Source organism: Bos grunniens, chromosome 9 (genome assembly GCF_055505025.1).
Source record: "Bos grunniens cultivar Pamir isolate PY7600 chromosome 9, Bosgru_T2T1.0, whole genome shotgun sequence".
NCBI classification, from domain to species: domain Eukaryota; kingdom Metazoa; phylum Chordata; class Mammalia; order Artiodactyla; family Bovidae; genus Bos; species Bos grunniens.
In genome coordinates, this window is record NC_141173.1 from 55,085,152 (window position 1) to 55,107,004 (window position 21,853).

The 21,853-nt window shown below is 39.1% G+C and overlaps 1 long non-coding RNA gene across 2 annotated transcripts in view; it reads left to right on the forward strand.

Moving 5' to 3' along the window:
- The window catches only part of LOC147365980 (uncharacterized), a 100,036-nt gene that overhangs the window by 69,810 nt on the left and 8,373 nt on the right, over window positions 1-21,853 (forward strand). Inside the window, exon 3 of one of the 2 annotated variants that reach the window (XR_015133106.1) lies at window positions 7,077-9,549. The exons of the other annotated variant lie outside the window; for it this stretch is intronic. This is a non-coding gene — a long non-coding RNA (uncharacterized LOC147365980). Of the gene's footprint in view, window positions 1-7,076; window positions 9,550-21,853 lie in introns of those variants that run through there. 2 annotated transcript variants of the gene reach the window in all.

Consider the following 21,853-nt stretch of genomic DNA (forward strand, 5'->3'; position numbering starts at 1 on the left):
GACCCATATAAAGTTACCAAGTTCCTTATGCTGTATATTATATCCTCATGACATTAATTACACAACCACAGGTTTACATCTCTTAATCCCCTTCACCTACTTCACTCATCCCCTACCCCCTCCCTTCTGGCAACCACTCATTTGCTCTCTATATTTATGAGTCTGTTTTCATTGTATTTTGTTTGGTTGGTTTTTGAGACTGCATGTAAAAGTGAGATCATGTGGTATTTGTCTTTCTCGTTTGACTTATTCAACTTTACATAGTTGCTCTAGGTCCATTCATGTTATTGCAAAAGGCAAGATTTCATTTTTGAAGGCTAATATTCCATTATATATATGCATATATATATATATATATATATATATATATATATATATATAAAATATCCTTTTTATGCATTCATCTATTAATAGACACTTAGGTTGCTTCTATATGTTGGCTATTGTAAATAATATGTCAATGTGTACATAGGGTGCACATATTTTTTTCAAATTAGTGTTTTTGCTTTGAGTAATTACACATGAGTAAAATTGTTGAATCAAAGGGCAATTTTATTTTTAATTTTTTGAGAAACCTCTCTACTATTTTCCATAATGGCTGCACCAATTTACAGTCCCACCTACAGCACACAAGGGTTTCTTTTCTCCACATCTCTCTTGTTGAATTTTTGATAGCCATTCTGAAAGATGTGAGTTGATATCTTATTATGGTTTTGTTTGCATTTCTCTGATGATTAGTTATGTTGAGCATTTTTTTCATGTGCCTTTTGGCCATTTGTATGTCTTCTTTGGAAAAAATGTCTATTCAGTTCCTATGCTTTTTTAAAAATGAGGCTGTTGGAGTTTTTGATGCTGTGCAAGTTCTATGTATATTTTGGATATTGACTTTTTATTAGGTTTATCAGAAATATCTTCATCCTTTTTATAGGTGGACTTTTCATTTATTGATAGCTTCCTTTCTTTGCAAAAGCTCTTTAATTTAATGTAATCTCATTTGTTTCTTTTTGCTTTTGTTTCCCTTGCCTGAAAAGATATAGCTGAAGAATTTAGAAAAGACCAGTGTCAAAGGGCGTACTGACTATGTTCTTTTCTGGGAGTTCTGTAGATTCAAATTTTATATTTAAATATTTAATCCATGTTGAATTAATTTTTATATGATATGAGAAAGTAGTCCAATTTGATTTTATTTCATGTAGCTGTCCAGTTTTCCCAATACCATTTATTAAAGAGGTTGTTTTTTCCCATGATTAACTCTTACCTCTTTTGTTGCAGTTTAATTGACTATATAAATGCATGGGTTTATTTCTGAACTCTCTATTCTGTTGATCTATGTGTTTTTTGTGCCAGTACCATGCTATTTTGATTATTGTATCTTTATTATATTAATAATATTAATTTTCCCACTCTAATTAACATATATATATTTGTTATCTTCAGTGTTCTTTGTCACTGTCTTATAGTTTCCAAATACAGGTGTTTTACCTCCTAAGTTAGAGTTTTTTCCCCTAGATATTTTATTATTTTTGATATGATTATAAATGAGATTGTTTTCTTAATTTTCTTTCCTGATAGTTTTTTGTTAATGTGCAGAAACCCAACAGATTTCTATATGTTGATATTGTATCCTGAAGTATTAGTGAATTTATTTCTTAGTTCTAATAGTTTTTGATGGTATTATATAGTATCATGTCATCTGCAAATATTGACAGTGTTACTTCTTCCTTTCAAATTTAGGTTTCTTTTATTCCTTTCCCCTGTTTTATTTCTGCAGCTAGAACTTTCAATACTATGTTGAACAAGTGGCACAAGTGCACATTCTTGTCTTGTTTCTAATCTTAGAAACAAAGCTTTTGACTTTTCAGTGTTGATTATGATATTGGCTGAGTCGGTCATGTTTAGCATTTATTATATTGAGGTATATTTCCTCCATACCCACTTTGTTGAGAATTAACATAAATATGTTGAATTTGTGCAAAGCTTTTCCTGCATCTGTTGAGATGGTATTATAATTTTTATTCTTCAATTTATTAATGAGATTTGGCATATTAGCTAATATGCAGATATTGAAATATCCCTGCATCACTGGGATAAGTCCCACTTGACCATGGTATATGATATTTTAATAAACTGTTGAATTATTTGCTAATATTTTATTGAGGATTTCCATCTATGTTCTCAGTGATACTGACCTTTAATTTTCTTTGTCTTTGGTTTTTGATATCAAGGTGATGTTGGCCTCATAATTTGATCTCAGAAGTGTTCCATCTTCTTCAACTTTTTGTAGAAGGATAAGTGTTAAATCTATGTTAAATGTTCAGTAGAATTCACTTATGAAGCTATCTGCCCCTAGACTTTTTAATTGTTGACGGCTTCTTTTTAAAATTACTGATTCAATTTTATTACTTGTAATTGGTCTGTTCATATTTTATATTTCTTCCTGATTTTTTTGTTGTCCAATATTTTGTCATATAATTGTTGGTAGTAATTGCTTATGATCCTTTGTATTTCTGTGGTGTCAGATCCTCTTCTAGTTCTGATTTTATGTTTAGGCTCCCTCTTTTTCCTGATGAGTCTGTCTAAGGATTTGCCAGTTTTGTTTATCTTTTCAAAGAATCAGCTCTTCCTTTTATTGATCTTTTGGTCTGTATTTTATTTATTTACTTTAAAATTTTTGGTCTGATCTTTATTTTTTTCTTTCCTTCTACAATCTTCAGATTTTTTCTTCTTCTAGTTTGGATCTAAGTTTGCTATTTATTTTAGATTTTTCTTATTTCCTGAGGTGGTCTTTTATCATTATAAACTATCCTCTTAGAATATATATCTGCATCTATAATAAATAAATCTGCATCTAATTATTTCTGTTTGTTTCTCCACCCAACATAGGTAAATTCTAGACTTTGTGGTTTTAATCCAAACAATGCAATAACATGAATGTTTTTGCAAAATCTAACCATGAATCTAACTTCCCTATACTATATTATGACCTTTAAGAGACTTAAAGATCCTGTGAAAGCTTAAAAATTCTTTCAGAAATTTAAGCAGTTCCATTTCTACTATAAAGCTTTTTGATTGAATATTTATTTTTTCTCTAGCCCCCTTTTAAATATGTTAATTGTTAGTAGGTAAATGGTTAAAAGCATTTATAAAAAAGAATGCAAAGATTATGAAATAAATAGTAAAATGTTTAATCTCACAATTTAAAAATGCAAATAAAGATAAAATAGACTTTTTGTCAAATAATATTAAATTTTTTTATATATCAGTTCAGTTCAGTTCAGCCACTCAGTCGTATCCAACTCTTTGTGACCCCATGAATCGCAGCACACCAGGCCTCCCTGTCCATCACCAACTTCCGGAGTTCACTCAAACTCATGTCCATTGAGTCGGTGATGCCATCCAGCCATCCGATCCTCTGTTGTCCCCTTTTCCTCCTGCCCCCAATCCCTCCCAGCATCAGAGTCCTTTCCAATGAGTCAACTCTTTGCATGAGGTGGCCAAAGTACTGGAGTTTCAGCTTTAGCATCATTCCTTCCAAAGGATACCCAGGGCTGATCTCCTTCAGAATGGACTGGTTGGATCTCCTTGCAGTCCAAGTGACTCTCAAGAGTCTTCACCAGCACCAGCAAAATAAATGGTCAGATATTATTGAGAGAAACTATTACACAATTGCTCCTTCCTTGTATAACTGACTCTTTTCTTTCTTATTTGCATGCCTAATGGCTAAAAACACTATGATTTCAATCTGGTGGTTTATATAGTATTTTTACCTCACCATGACACTTTGGCCTACATCAAACTTGAAAATTCTTATTAAGGCTATGAGAGAGTCAATTCCTAGGCAGGTTGATAAGTCCACAGACCCTAAGGAGGAAAAAGGGATCTGGGACTCTGGAGAAGATGTTGTCCGGAGTTTTCAAGAAGGAGAAAATGATAAATGTTTTTTCTTTAAGCCCAGAGCTGATGATTGCACAACAAAACAACTCATCACATGAAAAGATGCTCAACATCACTCGTTTTCAGAGAAATGCAAATTAAAACCACAACAAGGTATCATCTCACGCTGGTCAGAAGGCTGCTATCAAAAAGTCTACAAAGAATAAATGCTGGAGATGGTGCAGAGAAAAGGGCTAACCCTCTTACACTGTTGGTGGAAATGCAAAGTAGTATAGCTACTTTGGAGAACAATGTGGAGATTCCTTAAAAAACTGGAATCTTTTAAGAGATTCCATACCACCAGGAATCCAACTGCTAGGCATAAACATTGAGGAAACCAGAATTGAAAGAGACACGTGTACCCCAGTGTTCATTGCAGCACTGTTTATAATAGCTAGGACATGGAAGCAACCTAGATGTCCATCAGCAGATGAGTGGATAAGAAAGCTGTAGTGCATATACACAATGGAATATTGCTGCTAAGTCACTTCAGTCGTGTCCGACTCTGTGTGACCCCATAGACGGCAGCACACAAGGCTCCCCCGTCCCTGGGATTCTCCAGGCAAGAACACTGGAGTGGGTTGCCGTTTCCTTCTCCAATGCAGGAAAGTGAAAAGTGAGAGTGAAGTCGCTCAGTTGTGTCCGACTCTTAGCGACCCCATGGACTTCAGCCCACCAGGCTCCTCCGTCCATGGGATTTTCCAGGCAAGAGTACTGGAGTGGGTTGCCATTGCCTTCTCCCAATGGAATATTACTCAGTCATTAAAAAGTCATAAAAAAGAATTTGAATCAGTTCTAATGAGGTGGATGAAACTGGAGCCTATTATACAGATGAAGTAAGCCAGAAAGAAAAACACCAATACAGTATACTAATGCACTTATATGGAATTTAGAAAGATAGTAATGATAACCTTATATGAGAGACAGCAAAAGAGACACAGATGTATAGAACAGTCTTTCGGACTCTGTGGGAGAAGGCGAGGGTGGGATGATTTGAGAGAATAGCATTGAAACATGTATATTATCATATGTGAAATAGATCACCAGTCAAGGTTTGATGCATGAGACAGGGTGCTCAGGGCTGGTGTACTGGATGACCCTGAAGGATGAAATGGGGAGGGAGTGGGAGGGGGTTCAGGATGGGGAACACATGTACACCCACGGCTGATTCATGTCAATGTATGGCAAAAACCACTACAATATTGTAAAGTAATTAGCCTCCAATTAAAATAAATAAATAAATTAAAAAATAAAAAAATTCATCTTGCTCAAGGATATGTTTTTCCTTAAACTCTGTACCCATGATTATATAACAACAATATATCCTGTTGGAGGACTTGTTTCTCCTTCATGAGAACCTTCTGACTAATGCTGTCATGTTAAAATGTATATTTTGGGAGTGGGTTTGGTAAGACCTTTCTATTGTTAGTTCTAATCCCATTATCTTAAAATGTAAATTGTAGGAGTGGGTTTGGTAAGACCTTTACAATCTTGAACTTCCCTGGCGGCTCAGACAGTAAAGTGTCTGTCTACAATGCAGGAAACCTGGGTTTGAGCCCTGGGTTGGGAAGATCCTTTGGAGAAGGAAATAGCAATCCACTCCAGTACTATTGCCTGGAAAATCCCATGGACAGAGGAATTGGTAGGCTACAGTCTATGGGGTCACAAAGAGTCAGATATGACTGAGTGACTTCACTTTCACTTTACAATCTTGAGATATTCTTTTGATTTACTGTAATAACCAATTGAAAAAGTATATAGCTCCCCAGCTAAGACTAGCAAGGGGGGCACTCTCCATCCCCCTTCTGATGTCTATGTCAGAAGCTTTCTCCGTCCCTTTTTCACTTTAATAAAATTCTGCTACACAAAAGCTCTTGAGTGATCAAGCCTGGTCCCTGGTCCGAAAGCTAAATCTTCTTCAGAGATCATGAATCCAACCCCATTCACTGTAAGCTATCAGCTAGCCCAGCTACATCTACATGTATTTTATAAAAGGCAAAACAACAACCAATCAGCAAACCAACAACAATAACAATAAAAACAAAAAAAACTCCCTTTTCATTTGCAGTTTTTCCATTAACCATATGATACTCTTAAGTAACTGGACTCAGAAACGTGTTTATAGTTACTGAGAAAGAATAAGATCGTAGCTTGTGTATAGAAGGGTTTGGCATGAGGTGAAATAAGATAGACTTACCTGATATCTTACTGGAAAAAAATGTGGCCCTAGTCATAACTGTTGTAATGACTGTTGTGTCCCAAGTCATGACTGCTGGTAATGTAGGGGTCCACTCTTCCTTCTGGCTTCTTTTAATTTTCCCCTCAGATTTAGCTTGTCTTTCAGCCTCCCATTGATACTGCATTATTTTTCTAATAAATTCTTTTTTTTTTTAATGGCAGCCAGAGTCAGCTCTGTGCTTTCATAGGGATATTGCGCAAGATTTGCAGATGATCAAACTGAAACTCAGAAAATCATGTGATATTAGTCATACAGTTAAAAAAGTAGTAAAGTTAGAAAACTGGGATTCCAGTCTCAAACTGAAACCATATATCTCAGATTTGGACTTGAACCCATTGGCTGGGATTCAGACCCAGTCAAAACCCTGCTTGGGACTTAAACCCATATGGCTGGGGCTCAAACTCAGCCAAAACCCTGCTTGAGACTTGAACCAACGTGTCTGGGACTCAAATCCAGCCAAAATCCATAGTACCTGGTTTCAGGATCTAATGAAGATCAGGTTCTTGATGTCTCATCGTTGAAAGAGTTCAGTGAGAGACAAAGTAATAGGTAAGAAGTGGATTTATTCAGATACAGAGAGAAGCACACCCCACAGAGCCTGGGGCATCACAGAGGATGAACATGGCTGTGAAATGTGGCATGGTTAGTTTTTATAGGCTGGGCAAGTTCATATGTTAATGAGTGGGAGGATTATTCCAACTATATTTGGGAAGGGGGCAGAGATTTCCAGGATTTGGGCCACTGCTCACTCCTTGGTCTTTTAACAGTGCCTTGGAACTGTCATGGCACCTCTGGGTGTGTTATTTCATTTGCTGATTGAAGATCAAGGTCTAGTCTTGTCTGCCATCTTGGTCCCATTTGATTCTAATTGGTTTATATTGTGTCCTTTGGCTATGTCATGGAGTGGTGCGCTGGAGCCAGCAGTGGCCGCGCGGTGCTGGAGCGGCCGTGAGGAGACACCCTATGTCCAATGTTAGGAGCAACGGCTATGCTTCGCTGGAGTGGCCATGAGGAGATACACCAAGTCCAAGGTCAGAGAACCCAGTGAGATGGTAGGCGCTGGAGCAGTGGCTGCACAGTGCTGGAGCGGCTGTGGGGAAATACCCCACAGATCAGATCAGATCAGTCGTTCAGTCGTGTCTGACTCTTTGTGACCCCATGAATCGCAGCATGCCAGGCCTCCCTGTCCATCACCAACTCCCGGAGTTTACCCAAACTCATGCCCATCGAGTCAGTGATGCCATCCAGCCATCTCATCCTCTGTCGTCCCCTTGTCCTCCTGCCCCCAATCCCTCCCAGCATCAGAGTCTTTTCCAATGAGTCAACTCTTCGTATGAGGTGGCCAAAGTACTGGAGTTTCAGCTTCAGCACCATTCCTTCCAAAGAAATCCCAGGGCTGATCTTCAGAATGGACTGGTTGGATCTCCTTGCAGGACAAGGGACTCTCAGGAGTCTTCTCCAGCACCACAGTTCAAAAGCATCAATTCTTTGGCGCTCAGCCTTCTTCATAGTCCAACTCTCACATCCATACATGACCACAGGAAAAACCATAGTCTTAACTAGACGGACCTTTGTTGGCAAAGTAATGTCTCTGGTTTTCAATATGCTATCTAGGTTGATCATAACTTTCCTTCCAAGGAGTAAGCATCTTTTAATTTTATGGCTGCAGTCACCATCTGCAGTGATTTTGGAGCCCAGAAAAATAAAGTCTGACACTGTTTCCACTGTTTCCCCATCTATTTCCCATGAAGTGATGGGACCAGATACCATGATCTTAGTTTTCTGGATGTTGAGCTTTAAGCCAACTTTTTCACTCTCCACTGCCCTAGAAAAATGGAAGGAGGAGCGAATTCACGTTTAGAACCAAACTCCATTCCCGCAAAGATGCTCAGAGGGCTCAAACAATTCTATGCACCAGAACCCAGAGACCCCACAGAGACTGAGACAGAACTGTGTTTGAGCATCTCCTGTGGAGGTATGGGTCAGCAGTGGACTGCCAAAGTGACAGGAAGCAGTGCAGCTGACTTGGGTATGCGATAAGCTCTCTTGGGGCAGGTTGCCATTAACCCCACCATAGAGCTGCCAGAACTTACACCGGACTGGGAAATAGACTCTTGGAAGGCACGAAGAGAAACTTGTGTGCACCAGGATACTGGAGAAAGGAACAATGACCCCATAAGAGACTGACCCAGACTTGCCTGGGAGTGACCAGGAGTCACCAGCAGAGGTGTGGGTTGGTGGTGGCCTGATGCAGGGTTGGGGGCATTGAGTGTAGTGCCCCAACTACATGCATTGGATTTTTTTGAAGGAGGTCACCATTATCTTCATTACCTCCGCCATAGTTTGGCCCCAGGTAAATAGCAGGGAGGAATCAAAGCTCCACCTGTCAACAGAAAATTGGATTAAAGACTTACTGAGCACACTCCCCACCCCCACCCCATCAGAAAAAGGCCCAGTTTCACCCTCAGTCAGTCTCTCCAATCAGGAAGCTTCCATAAGCCTCTTACCCTTCTCCATCAGAGGGCAGACAGACTGAAAACCACAATCACAGAAAGCTAACCAATCTGATCACAAAGACCACAGCTTTGTCTAATTCAACAAAACTATGAGCCATGCCATGTATGGCCACCTAAGATGGATGGGCCGTGTTGGAGAGTTCTGACAAAATGTGGTCAACTGGAGGAGGGAATAGCAAACTACTTCGGTATTCTTGCCTTGAGAACCCCATGAACAGTATGAAAAGGCAAAAACATGAAACACTGAAAGATGAACTCCACAGGTCAGTAGGTGCCAAATATGCTACTGGAGATCAGTGGAGAAATAACTCCAGAAAGAATGAAGAGGCTGAGGCAAAGCAAAAACAACACGCAGTTTTGGATGTGACTGTTGATGGAAGCAAGGTCCAATGCTGTAAACAGCAATATTGCATAGGAACCTAGAATGTTAGGTCCATTAATCAAGGCAAATTGGAAGTGGTCAAAAAGGAGATGGCAAGAGTGAACATTGACATTTTAGGAATCAGCAAACTGAAATGGACTGGCATGGGTGAATTTAACTCAGATGACCATTATAGCTACTATTTTGGACAAGAATTCCTTAGAAGAAATGGAGTAGCCAATATAGTTGACAAAAGTCAAAAATGCAGTACTTGGGTGCAATCTCAACAAACAACAGAATGACCTCTGTTCGTTTTCAAAGCAAACCACTCAATATCACAGTAATTCATGTCTATGCCCTGAGCAGTAATGCTAAAGAAGCTGAAGTTGAACATTTCTATGAAGACTTACAGGATCTTCTAGAACTAACACCCCCAAAAAAAGACAGACTAACACCCAAAAAAAAAGGACGTTTTCATTATAGAGGACTGGAACGCAAAAGTAAGAAGTCAAGAAATACCTGGAGTAACAGGCAAATTTGGAATACAGAATAAAGCAGGGCAAAGCCTAATAGAGTTTTGCCAGGAAATGCACCAATCATAGCAAACACCCTCTTCAAAAAACACAAGAGAAGACTCTCTTCATATGGACATCACTAGATGGTCAAAACCAAAATCAGATTGATTATATTTTTTGCAGCCAAAAATGCAGAAGCTCTATACAGTCAGCAAAAACAAGACTGGGAGCTGACTGTGGCTCAGATCATGAACTCCTTATTGCCATTCAGACTTAAACAGAAGAAAGTATTGAAAACCACTAGACCATTCAGTTCAGTTCAGTTCAGTCAACTCAGTCATGTCCAACTCTGCAACCCCATGAATCGCAGCATGCCAGGCCTCCCTGTCAATCACCAACTCCCAGAGTTCACTCAAACTCACATCCATCGAGTCAGTGATGCCATCCAGCCATCTCATCCTGTGTCGTCCCCTTCTCCTCCTGCCCCCAATCCCTCCCAGCATCAGAGTCTTTTCCAATGAGTCAGCTCTTCACAAGAGGTGGCCAAAGTACTGGAGTCTCAGCTTTAGCATCATTCCTTCCAAAGAACACCCAGGGCTGATCTCCTTTAGAATGGACTGGTTAGATCTCCTTGCAGTCCAAGGGACTCTCAAGAGTCTTCTCCAACACCACAGTTCAAAAGCATAAATTCTTTGGCGCTCAGCCTTCTTCACAGTCCAACTCTCACATCCATACATGACCACAGGAAAAACCATACCCTTGACTAGACAGACCTTTGCTGGCAAAGTAATGTCTCTCATTTTCAATATGCTATCTAGGTTTCTGGTATGACCTAAATCAAAGCCCTTACGATTATACAGTGGAAGTGAGAAATAGATTCAAGGGATTAGATCTAATAGAGTGCCTGATGAACTATGGACAGAGGTTCATAACATTGCGTGGGAGACAGGAATCAAGACTATCCCCAAGAATAAGAAATGTAAAAAGCCAAAATGGCTGTCTGAGGAGGCCTTACAAATAGCTGTGAAAAGAAGATAAGTGAAAAGCAAAGGAGAAAAGGAAAGATATACCCATTTGAATGCAGAGTTCCAAAGAATAGCAAGGAGAGATAAGAAAGCCTTCCTCAGTGATCAATGCAAAGAAATAGAGGAGAACAATAGAAAGGGAAAGATTAGAGATCTCTTTAAGAAAATTAGAGGGAATTTTTCATTTAAAGATGGGCTCAATAAAGGACAGAAATGGTATGGACCTAACAGAAGCAGAAGATATTAAGAAAAGGTAGAGAGAATATACAGAACTATACAAAAAAGATCTTCACAACCCAGATGATCACGATGGTGTGATCACTCACCTAGAATCAGACATCCTGGAATGTGAAGTCAAGTGAGCCTTAGGAAGCATCACTACGAACAAAGCTAGTGGAGCTGACGGAATTCCACTTGAGGTATTTCAAATCCTAAAAGATGATGCTGTGAAAGTGCTGCACACAATATGCCAGCAAATTTGGAAAACTCAGCAGTGGCCACAGCACTGGAAAATGTCCGTTTTTATTCCAATTCCCAAAAAAGAAAATGCCAAAGAATGTTCAGACTACCACACAATTGCATGCATCTCACATGCTAGCAAAATAATACTCAAAATTCTCCAAGCCAGGCTCCAACAGTATGTGAACTGTGAATCTCCAAATGTTCAAATTGGTTTTAGTAAAGGCAGAGGAACCAGAGATCAAATTCCCAGCATCCACTTGATCATCAAAAAAGCAAGAGAGTTCCAGAAAAACATCTACTTTGTTGACTATGCCAAAGCCTTTGACTCTGTGGACCCCAAGAAACTGTGGAAAATTCTGAAAGAGATGGGAATACCAGACCACCTGACCTACCTCTTGAGAAATCTGTATGCAGGTCAGGTAGCAACATTTAGAACTGGATATGGAACAACAGACTGGGTCCAAATTTGGAAAGGAGTTCGTCAAGGCTGTGTATTATCACTCTGCTTATTTAACTTATATGCAGAGTACATCATGAGAAACTCTGGGCCAGATGATGCACAGGCTAGAATCAAGATTGCCGGGAGATATATCAGTAACCTCAGATATGCAGATGACACTACCTTTATGACAGAAAGGGAAGAATCACTAAAAAGCCTCTTGATAAAAGTGAAAGACGACAGCGAAAAAGTTGGTTTCCAGCTCAACATTCAGAAAACTAAGATCATGGCATCCAATCCCATCACTTCATGGCAAATAGATGGGGAAACACTGGAAATAGTGACAGACTTTATTTTCTTGTGCTCCCAAATCACTGCTGATGGTGACCACAGCCAGGAAATTAAAAGACACTTGCTGCTTGGAAGAAAAGTTATGACCAAACTAGGCAGCATTTTAAAAAGAAGAGACATTATTTTGCCAACCGAGGTTTGTCTAGTGAAGGCTATGATTTTTCCAGTAGTCATGTATGGATGTGAGAGTTGAACTATAAAGAAAGCTGAGCACTGAAGAATTGATGCTTTTGAACTGTGGTGTTGGAGAAGAATCTTGAGAGTCCCTTGGACTGCAAGGAGATCCAACCAGTCCATCCTAAAGGAGATCAGTCCTGGGTATTCATTGGAAGGACTGATGTTGATGCTGAAACTCCAATACTTTGTCCACCTGATGTGAAGAACTGACTCATTTGAGAAGACCCCGATGCTTGTAAGACTGAAGGTGGGAGGAGAAGGGGACAACAGGGGATGAGATGGTTGGATGGCATCACCGACTCAATGGACATGAGTTTGGGTGGACTCCTGGAGTTGGTGATGGACTGAGAGGCCTGGCATGCTGCAGTCCATGGGGTCGCAAAGAGTTGGACATGACTGAGCAATTAAACCGAACAGAACTGAGCTATGTCACTCTTTCAAAAGCTGTGCCCTGCTCCTTTCCACCCGTTACAAAGGCACTTTCTACTTTTGATAAAGATTGAATCCTCAACCATACAATAGAGTTGAACTCTTAGGTGAAGTATTTTCTGCTTCTAAGACTATATGATTTTCTCAATGTATATATACTTAATAGGCAAAACTCAGTTTAAATAAACTTATATGCAGAGTACATCATGAGAAACGCTGGACTGGAAGAAACACAAACTGGAATCAAGATTGCCGGGAGAAATATCAATAACCTCAGATATGCAGATGACACCACCCTTATGGCAGAAAGTGAAGAGGAACTCAAAAGCCTTTTGATGAAAGTGAAAGTAGAGAGTGAAAAAGTTGGCTTAAAGCTCAACATTCAGAAAACAAAGATCATGGCATCTGGTCCCACCACTTCATGGGAAATAGATGGGGAAACAGTGGAAACAGTGTCAGACTTTATTTTTTTGGGGCTCCAAAATCACTGCAGATGGTGACTGAAGCCATGAAATTAAAAGATGCTTACTCCTTGGAAGGAAAGTTATGACCAACCTAGATAGCATATTCCAAAGCAGAGACATTACTTTGCCAACAAAGGTGCGTCTAGTCAAGGCTATGGTTTTTCCTGTGGTCATGTATGGATGTGAGAGTTGGACTGTGAAGAAGGCTGAGCGCCGAAGAATTGATGCTTTTGAACTGTGGTGTTGGAGAAGACTCTTGAGAGTCCCTTGGACTGCAAGGAAATCCAACAAGTCCATTCTAAAGATCAGCCCTGGGATTTCTTTGAAAGGAATGATGCTCAAGCTGAAACTCCAGTACTTTGGCCACCTCATGCGAAGAGTTGACTCATTGGAAAAGACTCTGATGCTGGGAGGGATTGGGGGCAAGAGGAGAAGGGGACGACAGAGGATGAGATGGCTGGATGGCATCACTGACTCGATGGACGTGAGTCTGAGTGAACTCCGGGAGTTGGTGATGGACAGGGAGGCCTGGCGTGCTGCAATTCATGGGGTTGCAAAGAGTAGGACACGACTGAGTGACTGATCTGATCTGATGGTTATATAATAATCTTTAATTTTTCAGGTATTTATTTTAAATTAGTGATAAGCTCAACAAATTTTTAATATACGTCTATAAATCTCTGTTTCTATATTTATATGTAATACTTGTGTATTTTCCTGCAAAACATGTTTTAGTTACATTATTTAAAAACATTTTTTTCGGTTTGATTTTTTCTTTTCCAACCTAATCAAAACTTCATTTTCATACTTTGAGAAGTAGTTCATGTGTTATTTAATTGCATTGCAGAACATTATTCACCATCACATGATATAATCTATGGAGTGATTTTATGAGGCCAGCTCTCTGCTTGGTTGCCATATAATGAAAAATGCTTTTTTACTCTTGAATTTTCAAGTCACATCTTCTCTCTGCACAATAATTCCTGCATATATTAAAAAGAAACACTCACACCTACAAAGTAGCATAGGTTAGGGTGCTTTGAATGCATGATTGAATTGAAGATGCTGTGCTCTAAGTAATGTTCTGTATACATTGATATTAAGATTTGAGTTTTGGAGTAATTTGCAAACTCAGCGCAACTCAGTATCCTAGTATTGATTTTGCAAATGTTTCTGATAAAAACTGGTGGGATATATGAAGAATGCTTTCTTGGTAAAGTTCTATATACCTTCTTACATATAAAAAGAAAATAGTTTTAAAAGAAACAAGCAAATCATTTGAGGCAAAGTGATTTTTTTTGAGTTTCAGTTCAGTCACTCACTCGTGTCTGACTCTTTGCAATCCCATGGATTGCAACAGGCCAGGCCTACCTATCCATCACCAACTCTGAGAGCCTACTCAGACTCATGTCCATCGAGTCAGTGATGCCATCCATCTATGTCATCCTCTATCATCCCCTTCTCCTGCCTTCAATCTTTCCCAGCATGCGGGTCTTTTCCTAAGAGTCGGTTCTTTGCATCAGGTGGCCAAAGTATTGGAGTTTCAGCTTCAGCATCAATACTTCCAGTGAATATTCTGGACTGATTTCCTTTAGGAGGGACTGGTTGGATCTCCTTGCAGTCCAAGGGACTCTCAAGAGTCTTTTCCAACACCAGAGTTCAAAAGCATCAATTCTTCTGCACTCAGCTTTCTTTAGAGTCCAACTCTCCCGTCCATACATGACTGCTGGAAAAACCATAGCTTTGAATAGAAGGACCTTTGTTGGCAAAGTAGTCTCTGCTTTTTAATATGCTGTCTAGGTTGGCCATAGCTTTTCTTCCAAGGAGCAAGCGTCTTTTAATTTCATGGCTGCAGTCACCATCTGCAGTGATTTTGGAGCCCCCAAAATAAAGTCTCTCACTGTTTCCATTGTTTCCCCACCCTTTTTTTTTTTTTTTTTTTTGCCATTAAGTGATGGGACTGGATGCCATGATCTTAGTTTTCTGAATGTTGAGTTTTAAGCCAACATTTTCACTCTCCTCCTTCACTTTCATCAAGAGGCTCTTTAGTTCTTCTTCACTTTCTGCCATAAGGGTGGTGTCTTCTGTGTATCTGAGGTTATTTATATTTCCACAGCAGTCTTGATTCTAGCTTGTGCTTCTTCCAGTGTGGCATTTCGCATGATGTACTTTGCATATAAGTTAAATAAGCAGGGTGACAATATACAACCCTGACTGTATATATCCTCCTTTCCCAATTTAGAATCGACTGTTGTTCCATGTGCAGTTCTAACTGTTGCTTTCTGACCTGCATACAGATTTCTCAGGCAGGTCAGGTGGCCTGGTATTCGCATCTCTTGAAGAATTTTCCACAGTTTGTTGGGGTACACATAGTCAAAGGCTTTCACACAGTCAATAAAGCAGAAGTAGATGTTTTTCTAGAACTCTCTTGCTTTTTTGATGATCCAGCAGATGTTGGCAACTTGATGTCTGGTTCCTCTGCCTTTTCTAAATCCAGCTTGAACACCTGGAAGTTCACAGTTCATGTACTGTTGAAGCCGGGCTTGGAGAATTTAGAGCATTATTTGGTCAGTGTGTGAGATGAGTGGAACTGTGTGGTAGTCTGAACATTCTTTGGCATTGTCTTTCTTTGGGATTGGAATGAAAACTGACCTTTTCCAGTCCTGTGGCCACTGCTGAGTTTTCCAAATTTGCTGGCATATTGAGTGCAGTACTTTCACAGCATCATCTTTCAGGATTTGAAATAGCTCAACTGGAATTCCATCACCTCCACTAACTTTGTTCGTAGTGATGCTTTCTAAGGCCCACTTGACTTCACATTCCAGGATATCTGGCTCTAGGTTTGTGATCACACCATCGTGGTTATCTGTGTCATGAAGATCTTTTTTATATAATTTTTCTGTGTATTCTTGCCATGTCTTCTTAATATCTTCTGCTTCTGTTAGGTCCATACCATTTCTTTTATTGCACTCATCTTTGCATGAAAAATCCCCTTGGTATTTCTAATTTTCTTGAAGAGATCTCTAGTTTCCAATTTTGTTTTCCTCTATTTCTTTGCATTGATCACTGAGGAAGGCTCTCGTATATCTCCTTGCTATTCTTTGGAAAGCTGCATTCAAATAGGAATATCTTTTCTTTTCTCTTTTGCCTTTAGCTTCTCTTCTTTTCTCAGCTATTTGTAAGGTCTCCTCAGACAACCATTTCACCTTTTTGTACTTCTTTTTCTTGGGGATGGTCTTGATTACTGCCTGCTCTACGACATCATGAACCTCCATCCATAGTTCTTCAGGCACTCTGTCTATCAGATATAATCCCTTGAATCTACTTGTCACTTCCATTGTATGATCATAAGGGATTTGATTTAGGTCATACCTGAATGGTCTAGTGGTTTTCCCTACTTTCTTCAATTTAAGTCTGAATTTGACAATAAGGAGTTAATTTTCTAGTAGGAAATTATATAGTTCAGTAAACAACATATTTTGCAAAGCTCTTGAAAATGATAGTTTGGTTTAAGGATGTTGAAATGGTAATGTACATTGCCCTAAAAAAGCAATGGAATTCAAGGATTTCACATCCTAATGTGCTGAATTAATAAGTAGAAGGGTATAAAATTTGTTAGAGTATAAAATTTGTTATATTGCTTAAGGTTGAGTTTGACTGCACTATCATCCCATTGTTGGTAAGGTTTTACTTTTTTGCATTGGAATCACGGTACCAAATTATTATATCTTTTGTGTTAGATCAAATATCCTCATGTTTGAATATTCACAATTCAGTTTATATATTTGTGGAAGTAGAGATCACAGAGAAAGACAACTAAGTTCTGTCCATTGGCAGTCTGATGAATAAACACATGCACATACACATGTGTGCACATATCACAGACTCCAAATTCAAATAAAGACCTATACACGACTCCATTGTATTTCTTTTAAAAATCACATGAAACGAAGAAATAAAGCAGACAGTTGTATATACACACATATATATACATATATACTGATTATTAGTATATGTATATACTGATGATGGGACTAGATCTGATAGACAGAGTACCTGATGAACTATTGACGGAGGTTCGTGACATTGTACAGGAGACAGGAATTAAGACCATCCCTAGGAAAAATAAATGCCAAAAAAGCAAAATGGCTGTCTGAGGAGGCCTTACAAATAGCTGTGAAGAGAAGAGAAGTGAAAAGCAAAGGAGAAAAGGAAAGATATACCCATTTGAATGCAGAGTTCCTAAGAATAGCAAGGAGAGATAAGAAAGCCTTCCTTAGCGATCAATGTAAAGAAATAGAGGAGAACAATAGAAAGGGAAAGACTAGAGATCTCTTCAAGAAAATTAGAGATATCAAGGGAACATTTCATTTAAAGATGGGCTCAATAAAGGACAGAAATGGTATGGACCTAATAGAAGCAGAAGTTATTAAGAAAATGTGGCAAGAATACACAGAAAAACTATATTAAAAAGATCTTCATAACCCAGATAATCATGATGGTGTGATCACTCATACTCACCTAGAGCCAGACATCCTGGAATGTGAAGTCAAGTGGGCCTTAGGAAGCATCACTACAAACAAAGCTAGTAGAGGTGATGGAATTTCAGTTGAGCTCTTTCAAATCCTGAAAGATGATGCTGTGAAAGTGTTGCACTCAATATGCCAGCAAATTTGGAACACTCAGCAGTGGCCACAGGACTGGAAAGGTCAGTTTTCATTCCAATCCCAAAGAAAGGCAATGCCAAAGGATGTTCAAACTACTGCACAATTGCACTCATCTCACACGCTAGTAAAAGTAATGCTCTAAATTCTCCAAGCCCGGCTTCAACAGTACATGAACTGTGAACATCAAGACGTTCAAGCTGGTTTTAGAAAAGGCAGAGGAACCAGAGATCCTAAATTGCCAACATCTGTTGGATCATCAAAAAAGAAAGAGAGTTCCAGAAAAACATCTATTTCTGCTTTATTGACTATGCCAAAGCCTTTGACTGTGTGGCTTACAATAAACTGTGGAAAATTCCTCAAAAGATGGGAAAACCAGACCACGTGACCTGCCTCTTGAGAAACCTGTATGCAGGTCAGGAAACAACAGTTAGAACTGGACATGGAGCAACAGACTGGTTCCAAATAGGAAAAGCAGTATGTCAAGGCTGTATTTTGTCACCCTGCTTTTTTAACTTCTATGCAGAGTACATCATGAGTAAACACTGGGTGGAGGAAGCACAAGCTGGATCAAGATTGCTGGGAGAAATATCAGTAACCTCAGATATGCAGATGACACCACCCTTATGGCAGAAAGTGAGGAAGAGTTAAAAGCCTCTTGATGAAAGTAAAAGAGGAGAGTGAAAAAGTTGGCTTAAAGCTCAACACTCAGAAAATGAATATCATGGCATCTGGTCCCATCACTTCATGGCAAGTAGATTGGGAAACAGTGTCAGACTTTATTTTTGGGGGCTCCAAAATTACTGCAGATGGTGCTTGTAGCCATGAAATTAAAAGATGCTTACTCCTTGGAAGGAAAGATATGACCAAACTAGATAGCATATTAAAAGGCAGAGACAATACTTTGCTATCAAAGGTCTGTCTAGTCAAGGCTATTGTTTTTCCAGTAGTCATGTATGGATGTGAGAGTTGGACTGTGAAGAAGGCTGAGCGCCGAAGAATTGATGCTTTTGAACTGTGGTGTTGGAGAAGACTCTTGAGAGTCTCTTGGACTGTAAGGAGATCCAATCAGTCCATCTTAAAGGAAATCAGTCCTGGGTGTTCATTGGCAGGACTGATGTTGAAGCTGAAACTCCAATACTTTGGCTACCTAATGCAAAGAGCTGACTCATTTGAAAAGTGCCTGATGTTGGGAAAGATTGAGGGCAGGAGGAGAAGGGGACGACAGAGGATGAAACGGTTGGATGGCATCACCTACTCAATGGATATGGATTTAGGTGTACTCCGGCAGTTGGTGATGGTTAGGGAGGCCTGGCGTGCCCCGGTTCATGGGGTCATGAAGAGTTGGACACAGCTGAGCGACTGAACTGACTGATACTGATGAAATTAACACTTGAGATAAATAAGGACGTCCATCAAATATCAGACTTAATGCATCATTCAGAAACCAAAAGAGGAACTGAATGAAGAATGAGCTTTAAACAGACATTCCAGGTACCCAGTGATAAAATACCATATGCTAAATGTTGTGTTAAGTTTTCATAAGTAATGTCTGGTAGTTGCATTAAACTGATATTACCAGGTAGCCAGTGCTAAAATACCATATGTTAAATGATGTGTTAAATTTTCATAATTAGTGCCTAGTATTACTACGAACAAAGCTAGTGGAGTTGATGGAATTCCAGTGGAGCTATTTCAAATCCTGAAAGATGATGCTATGAAAGTGCTGTACTCAATATGCCAGCAAATTTGAAAAACTCAGCAGTGGCCACAGGACTGCAAAAGGTCAGTTTTCATTTCAATCCCAAAGAAAGGCAATGCCAAAGAATGCTCAAACTACCACACAATTGCACTCATCTCACACACTAGTAAAGTAATGCTTAAAATTCTCCAAGCCAGGCTTTAGCAATATGTGAACCATGAACTTCCAATGTTCAATCTGGTTTTAGAAAAGGCAGAGGAACCAGAAACCAAATTGCCAACATCTGCTGGAAAATCGAAAAAGCAAGAGAGTTCCAGAAAAACAGCTATTTCTGCTTTATTGATTATGCCAAAGCCTTTGACTGTGTGGATCACAATAAACTGTGGAAAATTCTGAAAGTGATGGGAATACCAGACCACCTGATCTGCCTCTTGAGAAATTTGTATGCAGGTCAGGAAGCAACAGTTAAAACTGGACATGGAACAACAGACTGGTTCCAAATAGGAAAAGGAGTACGTCAAGGCTGTATATTGTCACCCTGCTTATTTAACCTCTATGCAGAGTACATCATGAGAAATGCTGGACCGGAAGAAGCACAAGCTGCAATCAAGATTGCCGGGAGAAATATCAATCACCTCAGATATGCAGATGACACCACCCTTATGGCAGAAAGTGAAGAGGAACTAAAAAGCCTTTTGATGAAAGTGAAAGTGGAGAGTGAAAAAGTTGGCTTAAAGCTCAACATTCAGAAAACAAAGATCATGGCATCTGGTCCCATCACTTAATGGGAAATAGATGGGGAAACAGTGGAAACAGTGTCAGACTTTATTTTTGGGGGCTCCAAAATCACTGCAGATGGTGACTGAAGCCATGAAATTAAAAGACGCTTACTCCTTGGAAGAAAAGTTATGACCAACCTAGATTTCATATTCAAAAGCAGAGACATTACTTTGCCAACAAAGGTGCGTCTAGTCAAGGCTATGGTTTTTCCAGTGGTTATGTATGGATGTGAGAGTTGGACTGTGAAGAAGGCTGAGCGCCGAAGAATTGATGCTTTTGAACTGTGCTGTTGGAGAAAACTCTTGAGAGTCCTTTGGACTGCAAGGAGATCCAACCAGTCCATTCTGAAGGAGATCAGCCCTGGGATTTCTTTGGAAGGAATGATGCTGAAGCTGAAACTCCAGTACTTTGGCCACCTCATGCGAAGAGTTGACTTATTGGAAAAGACTTTGATGCTGGGAGGGATTGGGGGCAGGAGGAGAAGGGGACGACAGAGAATGAGATAGCTGGATGGCATCACTGACTTGATGGATGTGAGTCTGGGTGAACTCCAGGAGTTGGTGATGGACAGGGAGGCCTGGCGTGCTGTGATTCATGGGGTCTCAAAGAGTCGGACATGACTGAGCGACTGAACTAAACTGAGTTGCAGATTAGGGTGACTATGGGATCTAGAGTAATATAGATTGAAACTTGTTCTTCAACTGCAGACCACTAGCCATGTCATTGTTGAAAAGTCACGTAACTTGTATGAACCTCAGATTCCTCTTCTGGAAAATGTGATAAAGTAAGTGGATGATGTCTTAAATCCTTTTACTCCTAAATTGTAATAATTATTCTATACCTAGGTTGTGTACTGTTATCTCCTATCCCTAGAATACAATTTCTCATGTTCATTGTTGGATCTTATTGATTCTTAAGTAGGCATGTGCTTGGGCATGTTCATTACAACTGTATTCATTTTAAGGAATAATTGAAAAGAAATTAAATAGCCATAAAAGAGCTAAATTTTGTTTAAAACACTCTGGAATTTTATTCATATATTAAACTGAAAACTGTAAATAAAAATTTTAAAAGTTTATGGGTATTAAAAAGTAAGAGAAAGAATTGAATGTATATCCTAATTGCAACTGTACAAATAGTATCAATATAAAAAGAGATTAGAAGGAAAAGGAGCTAAATATTTAATTTTTTTTCTTTTCTAAAAATCTGTTTTTAATCAAAGAATAATTTTTTTTCAATATTGTGTTGGTTTCTGCCATATATCAACCTGAGTCAGCTAAAGGTATACATATGTCCCTCCCTGTTAAACCTCCCTCCCACCTCCAACCCATCCCACCCCTCTAGGTTGTCACAGAGCTTAATATTTTGAAGTACTAGAATTATAGGCCATTTTTACATTTATGTAGATATTCATGAATATGATTCAACATTGCTTTTGCAATAATGCTGGTGATGATAGTTTTAAAATATTATTCATATTTTAAGACCAAGCTTAAATGCCTCTGTCAGAATAAAAATGAATTTCCCTCCACTATTTATATTGCACAGTTTTATACCATTTATTAGTTTAAACTTCAATACATTATATATGTATTGAAGGATATTATATACGTATACACATATACACATTGTATATGTATATCCTTAATAGACTGTAAACTCTTTGAGGGAACAAATGTATTGTCAATCTCTATATTTCTCCATAATATATAACTCTGTGCCTTATCAACATTACATGCTCAGTAAGTTTGTTTAATTCAGTTAGACTGTACATCATAGAATAAAGCAGAGCTGAA